The sequence below is a fragment of the Symsagittifera roscoffensis genome, chromosome 2 (assembly GCF_963678635.1).
Source record: "Symsagittifera roscoffensis chromosome 2, txSymRosc1.1, whole genome shotgun sequence".
NCBI classification, from domain to species: Eukaryota; Metazoa; Xenacoelomorpha; order Acoela; family Convolutidae; genus Symsagittifera; species Symsagittifera roscoffensis.
The window spans coordinates 81,782,859-81,789,347 of NC_087063.1; positions in this window are offsets into that span (position 1 = coordinate 81,782,859).

The window sequence follows — 6,489 nt, forward strand, 5'->3', positions numbered from 1 at the left end:
GGAGCCTTGAGTGATTAACATGGAAAATCGATCCTCAGAATTGTACAATAATTCCAATTCTTTTGAATGTTCATCACTCGTTCCCAATCTGTTCATCACTCGGGTCAAATGTGAGGTCAATAAATGTAGGCTTCAAGTGTCAAAAAATTTATTTCACATGTTTTTGTACCTCAATCATTCTGTAGTTTAGACAAGTTTCAACATGGTTCGCTCAGACGTGGAACGTTAGAATTGGCACAGCTTGAGGGCCACTACCAAAACATTCTGAAAACAAGAAAACTCCTCACAATTTGCAATACCTAGAACACACCAAACGCCGATGAAAACAGGGCAGGGAACCTATTGCAGTTTGTTTTTTTATAAGACATTGTATGATTGATCCATTAAAAAGGAATCAACAGAAAACTCAGCTTGTCTGAAAATCATGATCAAATAAAACATTCCAAGGTCAATAATTTACAATTGCTGTCCAAAAAAAATCATAAAATTTTGACTTTAATTTAAAGTTCCGCCACGAAATTGAGCATGTCCAGCCCGATTGGATAATTTGATTTCCAAATTCAGGTTGAAACTTCCACTCATGTTGAGCGACAGGCATACTTTTTTGCTGGAATGCCCTGAATATCATTCAAAATTATCTGAATTTCGTATAATAAAAATTAACAGACAGATATTTTTCCGCATTGTGAACAAAAACATCTTTAAAGGGTCATATTCAATGTTTTTTTGTCAGCCAAATTAACGTGGTCTGTAATTTCTGAGACCCAGACAGGGTCTTCAATAGTTTTTGCACGCCGTGACATGTCTATCGACCTTTTATTTAATAGACGCTATTAACTAGGCGTCAAGCGAGGCGGCACAAAACGCGTAGAATTATTGATCTTGTTTTGGACATTTATTCATTTTGTAGATTTAACTATCTTGTTCTGGCCGTAGAACTTTACAACTTTTTGAGAGTGGTCAAAGCCACCAAAGTAAAAATAGCTTTTTAGTTTCACGTTCTATAACAGCTTTTATCCTTACACAACCTTACATAAATTTAAATTTGACACTAGCGGTTGATTATTTGTTTCCGCATTCCTTGCATTTCCTGTTGTCAAAGAGGATTTTTGCGAAACGTTTTCTCTGAAATAAATACTTTTAGAACAGTTTTAATATTGATTTTATTCCGCTTGTAGTATATTCCAAACATTTTCCCCATGAAGTTAACATACCCAACAAAATCCTTGAATGCGTTTTCAAATTTGTTTTTTGTTATATATTCCAAACATTTTCCCCATGAAGTTAACATACCCAAAAAAATCCTTGAATGCGTTTTCAAATTTTTTTTTCATGCAACTTAATCAATTTGAACAATTCTGGGACTTAAGCTGTGATTTTTTTTAATACACAATTGGTTCTCCCTTTTCTCTGAAAATTAATGCCTTTAACAAACATTATAATTTATAATTCATAATGCTGCAAAACAACTAGCCATTCCATGTATTAACTCTCACATGTTGTTCTAGTTTTCTGGAGGGTTACCACAGTAAATTTTATCTTTTTTGGGTGCATTTGTTCCTTTTTTTGAGTACAATTTTCGGCAGAATGACACAGTTTCCGAAATTATTACTTTGACATAGTGGAGTTTATTCTGCGTATGTGTGTTTCGATGAAAGACTTAAAAAATGCAGCAAAAACATGCTCGAAGCTTCGCATATAAAGAGGTAGCGGTCTTAAAACTAAATTCCGTCTATGATCGGTAATTTTAAAAAACAAAAAACTAGAAACAAAACAGATTTCAGTGAAACTGTTACAAAAGTCAATTGAAACTGTTTCCGTAAAACCATTCGTTAGCTTTAGAAATTCGTAAGCAAAAATTCAAATCTAATTAGAACCTTTTTTTTCAAAAAATTTGATGATTCACAAAAACCTATTGCTTTACCAGTTTTTCGATTCATATTTAAACTTCAGTTCTCTGTGGGTCAGCTTGTTCAAGACCGTTTAGGACACATAAAAGTTATAGTAGATCTAGTTTTTTGGGTTTACATGATGATTTTAATATGTTTCCTAGTAGTAAAGTAAAAAGATCCTACCTTAAAAAATTACCAATATTGGGGCTCTGCAATTTCTTGGGGTTGTTATATTCAGAAAAACGTTTTTTTTACATTTCAAATATTTTAGACTGAGCGAATCTCGCAGCGTTTTCTGTTGGCTTGTTTTTCAATTATTTTTTGTCTGGTATTTTTCATAATACAAATTTGTGTAACTTTCGTCCAAAATCACACAACGATAGAAAACAAAACTTAGTCTATAACAATTGAATGAGATCACAATTGGATGCTCAGTCCCTATGCAAGGCAAATGAACAGTCTCTATTCGATGGTAGCTCAAAATATGTTTGGTAATACGGGTCGTCAACTGTGTTATCGCTTACACTCTGGTGGGCAAACTGTCTTGATTAATCTATCTTTGAGACATAGAAAGCCATGGATGGGTCTAGTATCTCCACGCCACAGGAGCTCTGCTGAAGAAGAATTAAAAACAATGTTTGTGCTTTTTTAAAGGATATGGGCTTTGGTTGTCTCAGATTGAAATACTTTTTCCAAACAATTCAAAATCAGTTGATTTTATTGATCAGCCAACAAAAAAACGATTAGAAAATTTTTTTTTCTAAGCATTCCTCGTCAGCACCTCCATCGTTAATTCTACTATTCTTCGTCACCACCTCTAACATTGACCCAAACAAAAATTAATAACCAAACCGCGCCTCCGAGTTAAAAAGTTCCATTTTTCATAGTTTTCTTCAGTTGGTCACCGTATTCTCAGGCAATTAACAAGCACTCTCTCAATCCGACAAGGGCAGAGCTCAGTAATCAGTAGAGTCACCAGAGCTCAGCACGTCCCTGATGATTTGTGCGTCAGTACTTACTCACAAATCATTGACTAGTTTAGTGCTTATTACAGCTTGGTAAAAGTTTCGATAGTCTGTAAAAAACCATATAACATCAGGCCAACTAAATAATTAAGAATGGACTTCATATAGATAATATCATCTGGCAGCGACACGAATAAATAGCAATATCCCGCTACTGAACTGGTTATTTTTCTTTTGCGAATAATTGATAGCTATGATAACACAACAGCCGAGCGTGGTTCGTTAATTTACAAAGTACGAAAATGCTTCCATCAACAAAATTATTTTGGTCTGGCATAGGTTTTTCGCCCGCGTCTGTAAGTCCAGTGCGCATGCCGAAATGTGTCCTAACTTGGTGTCCTATGCCATTCAGATCAAAAACTTCCGCGCAATCATGGAGTCCTTCACACACAAGAAAGACTTTTCATAATCACGTCGTAATGTCAGTCTGTTTTTGGTTATATCTTTTCCAGGCGTAATTTTTGTTGATCACACAATTATTATCCAGTCGTGTCTGGCATCTTGTTTGCTTCTTTGACCTCGACGATTGCATGGAGAGCCCAGCTGAGAAGAATGATGTAATCTTATAGTTCCACCCAAAAGATAATGGGCAGGCGAGAATCCGTTCAGGTTTTGGAGATTTTTTTTCGTTGATACATCAAGATAATAAGACTTCTAGTTCCAAAACCGGATTCGACCTTAATCTTTTAAATAGCGATTTCTCGACCACGTCATGATTACGCTCATTGCACACAACGGCTTTATAACGGCTTGCTTTGGTAGAGGTCTGCTCTTTTTACAGATACTCTGCAATAGAGTCAGGCATTCGGCCCCCATTTGCGTAGAAGGTTATCATAGGTTCTGGACCAGTCTAAGAGATCCAACAACACGAAAGAGCTTCAGAAACAGTGGCTGGGCGTTTCTTGTTGACAAAAATGTCCCCGATGGGCCTCGAAAGCAGACCTAGAGCAAAGAGAAATTTTTCAAAAGTTTTCAGGTCCAGACTGACGACTTCGTTTGTTTCAGTTCATTGTTACAATGGAAGTTCCGTTTTGATTTTTTGTTAGCGTTAACAAGTTAAATAACAGAAGCCTAAGTACTTTTTCTTAAAAAACTTCAGCTCAGTAGTGAATCTTCTAGTGTTGTTAGCACTCATTAGTTTTTTTGGTTCAGTTTTTTGCTATCCGATATCAAAAATTACGCAGGCCAATTTCAGAGAAATGCATAGGTTAAGTGGCAAATTTACATTTCGACATTTTTCTTTCTCAACATAAGCAAGCAACCAAAGTTAACAAAAACTTCACACTGCTTTTTTTTCATATCCACAGCAAAAAATCTCTTTGAATTCGGCCTCTTGTGAAACACAAGTGCAAAAAAAACAAATTCATATTTTTTCCACCGCTGTTTTCAGACAAGCACAAAAGAGAATCAGTTAAAAGCTTTTTCCGGACGCAAACAAGCACATCCCGGAAAACCCCTAAAAAACCAGTAAATTTTTATCTGAATACTGGAAACGTTCCAGATCAGGACTTTTGACAGACCTTATTATGACAAGATCAGATCTGGATCCATAGAACAACGGGCTGTGTTTTTAGCATTCTTCGCAACAGTAGAACTTCTTTACTCGCTATTTTTCTTCTTTTTTGCATCTCTGTTATCCAGATTATTTAGAGATCCCCATGTACAGGCAGTCAGACGCTCATACTTACCTGCGCATATACTTTTCCGTATCTACTAAGCTGAATTTTTTTTCCAAGATACTTCTTCACCTGATCAAAAACAAGTAAATTTAATTCGGGACTAATTATTTATCATAAATAACAAACTTGCCGGAAACACCAACAATTTACACAGAACGCAACAGTCGAATACAAGGCAGAAAACAATAGAAACAAAGAGATCGAAAAAGAAGCTTCGGGACGTGATGAACTCGTGTGATCCGAGTGTTATTTCATGACTTGAACGGGATCGGAAGATTCAGTGGCAGATTAGGGATCATTTCGACCTCTCCTGAACCGGGGAAACTAGGAGGATCAAGACGTTGTCCCCGGGAATTGCGGGATTGGATGGTCGCTGTCCAGTAGCTTTATAAAATTTTTTAGAGCAATACAATGAAAACAACCAATTCCAAACCAACTGTTTATTTCAGAGCATGAGCAGTAGATGGCGAGGAAAAGCTCAATCCATCTTTGATGGATCCGATATGCAACTGTCAGTGAAACTGAAATACAGGTTTTTTCCCCATCTTTATCTTTGTTATGATGTTGTCGAGACCCACCTATGTTTTTATGATTTGTATGTGCTCGAAAGCTAAGTAAATTGCGTTCGGTTGCTAGACTAGAGGTCGTGATACGTTCTTTGATCTTTATACAGATTAAAAACCTACTGTATAGATCGAGACAGCAAAAACACGTAGAATGAAGATATCTGAGGCCAACCAGTGGCTAAAGGGGACTTTTTCTGGCTACCTGGAGGGCTCAGACTCTGCCATTATTTCTGTTTGGCTGTTTTTACTTAGTAAAAACAGAGAAATAAAGCTTCGGAGTGTTAAGTGAGAAGTCATGAACCCGCTTCTCCCGAGTCTCTGGAACCATAAATTAGTAAGGAGAAAGCGTAAATTAAACAAAAAGATGTATAACTTAAAAAAACAAATATATTAAAACTAAAAAGAACACAACACAGCAAGAAAAACAAATAAGACCAAAATAGTAAAAGTATAAAATTACAGTTTAAGTTTTTTCTACGGGATATGTGTTTCGAACTTGAGTTTTGTTGTTTCAGGTTTCTATACATCATTGTGATTGTTAGATTAATTTTTTTGTTGTTTGTTAAGTACTTAACTGGAGTGTTGTTTGAATATTTAAGCACGTATGTAATAGTTTTGCCGGTGGTTGCAGGGTGGTGCGGCAAGCGGATAGACGTACTCCAGACACAACAGAATTGAACACGAACAACATCTACAATGACTGCTGGGTATCCTTAGAACAGTTTTATGTCACGTTCGGCGTACTGTTGTTATAAGCTTAGGTTGGTGGAAGGTACATTGTGACCAGTCGTTTTTTTACCCTCAATCGGTGGCGAATGTGCCAAACAAGAGTACTGATTTAAATTTTCAACTGAAAAATAGGGTGTGTTTAAAATTATTAACAACTAACAAAATATTTTTCTTTCTTTTATATAATTTGAGTTTTCCCTTTTAGAACCGAAAAAAAACCATTTTACTGCCGAAAAACAACTGAAGAATTTTGACTGGCGAAGAACCAAAAAAAAAATACAAAGAAGACTGCTTTTGACCCATTTATCATAACAAAACAATTTGGATATTCGAGTAGTTCCAAACGGAAGAAACCATCTGTGCAGTGGACTACTACGTAGCTCTTTTGTTCAAAGTTTTTCGTGATTTTTTAACTGAAATCAATCTGCTCAAAACATTTGCGCGAGAGAGACAGCGAGCAAAATTCATGCAAAAGAGGACAACATCGGAATGTTCCAGGACCATCTCAACTAAATGAGAACTCAAAGCGACACTCTGGAAAAAGAATTTGTCTCCTGAGCCGCAAGAGGTTCCACTGTTCATCATGACCGATGGAATT